Below are 2,092 nucleotides of genomic sequence, written 5' to 3'. Positions count from 1 at the left end.
TCAACACTGTTCCTGATTGGTTATGTTTCAATACAACTTCGATTATTTTTGTCACAGTAGAGTATTATACGTAATGAACCCACACAAATCCATAACAGACGTTAGTTTCATTAAATAAATCAAGTTTGCATCCACTTATGACACACGCAAATAAAACATAGAAACCGAAACATTAACTCATTTCATATATAAATCTACATGTCATGTGTATAACGTGGGCTAAACATAATGTGTTATGTGTATACAACTTAATGCTGCAAAATGTTTTTGCTTTCAATTTTCGTTATTAACAGGCCAAACAGATGGCCAGAGAATTTAACCTTACAATTTGTTAAAGTTAGAAGCAGTCTTGGAATGAAATCTGATAGCGTTCAGTATGAACGCGGGCGCACTACTGAGCTTAAAGGGCCGCTTACACAGCTTATCACTAGTACCACTTAAGTAAATCACGTTGACATGTTCCTTTGCAAAAATTAAATACTTGCACAATTTCGAGTCACTGGTATTGTTGTTAACCTCTTTTTCACCAATCCACTAGCATGTTTTTCTGATAATTACTCGTTTGGCGGCGTCACGTTGAGCGCCATGTTCGTAGAATCCAGAAAACTATTTAGTGAGATGATTGGGTTCGTTATACATCTTATCACCAATGTTGCTTCAGTTTTATACCATGAAAGAAACATGGACTCATTTTACGGTCAGTCACTGATATAAATAGTGTTAATAAGGTTTCTTATTGTAAGATTTATTTTCAGATTTTTAATGTTGATTGATTTTGTAAAATATATTTCATAATTGCATTTGTATAATCCTTTTGCAATATTATTAAATCCATGTTCAAGAGTATTTGAAACAGGCGCACAAGAAACGTAGTGTGGAAAAGCTTATATATTTTAGAGCACACGGGACTATATTTATACTGCTGGCATAAAGGCGAGCATTGTTTAATAGGTATGGTAAAATAGTTCATTTGAGCATGTATCGTAGTTTTTAGTTCAGATATATCATAACCCATATTCATACATATATAGTGCTGTCACAAGTCTGGAATTATACATAATGCTGTGTTAGGTTGTGCACTTATGCAAACGATGCATTCTACTGATTTGATAACCAAAAGCAATATCCTAAGATGAGACTCGTCTGATGAACACTTCTTAAATAATGTTTGCATGACTTATTCACATTTGCTAGCATCAGCCAATTACTTATTTGCCACGATGATAGGCAGTAACCCAAAGTTATTGTTAACTGTTTCAGCCACCAAGCTTTTTATCACAGGAGCCGACCGGATGGCATTGTCAAATACACATTAGGCGATGTCTCCAGAGTAATGGACTAGGTAAAAGTAACACTGAGTTATAGTCCTAAGAATCACTGAGTCCAATAGAGATAATCAACACATGTGGGTTATTATTATTACATTAGTTAGCAATTTTACGCGAACGTGCTTAAATATAAAAAATATTATTTTCTAAGTTAATAGTATAACAAGAAATACTGAACTGGGGAGATGAAACAAAAAATATTTAGCAACGTCATTAAATGCAAATTTAAATGAAATAATGGATTCATAAATAGTCAAATAAAAAATGAATGTTTATTAAGATAAGAGCGAATTAGAACGTTCTAAAAATATTGGAAATAAATTGATCCAATTAAGAAGGATCAGAGAGTCCACTAGGCATAAATGGGATATTGACGTTACCTTGTGAAAAACAATTCCGATTAAGAAGGATCAGAGAGTCCACTAGGCATAAATGGGTTATTGACGTTACCTTGTGAAAAACAATTCCGATTGTGACTCTCCATATACATTCTAATTATTCTATTTCTATATTCTATTCTGTATATATTATCGTAGTTTTATTTCTATAAATGCGAAGACGAGAGGTGACACAGCAAGACAAACTAATATTAAATCTGACAACTCCTAGATTTGTATTGTGTTGGTAATGAATACATATCACGACAAAATCAGCAGTGTAATTCCTGTAACCTTCAGCTAGTATGTTCATTAATGAAGCATAAATAAACCATATCAATTCAAATAAATTAATTGAAAAATCGCGGGTTTGGTTGAAAAAATTAA

The sequence above is a fragment of the Dreissena polymorpha genome, chromosome 5 (assembly GCF_020536995.1).
Source record: "Dreissena polymorpha isolate Duluth1 chromosome 5, UMN_Dpol_1.0, whole genome shotgun sequence".
NCBI classification, from domain to species: Eukaryota; Metazoa; Mollusca; class Bivalvia; order Myida; family Dreissenidae; genus Dreissena; species Dreissena polymorpha.
Note: the sequence above shows the minus strand (reverse complement) of the source record.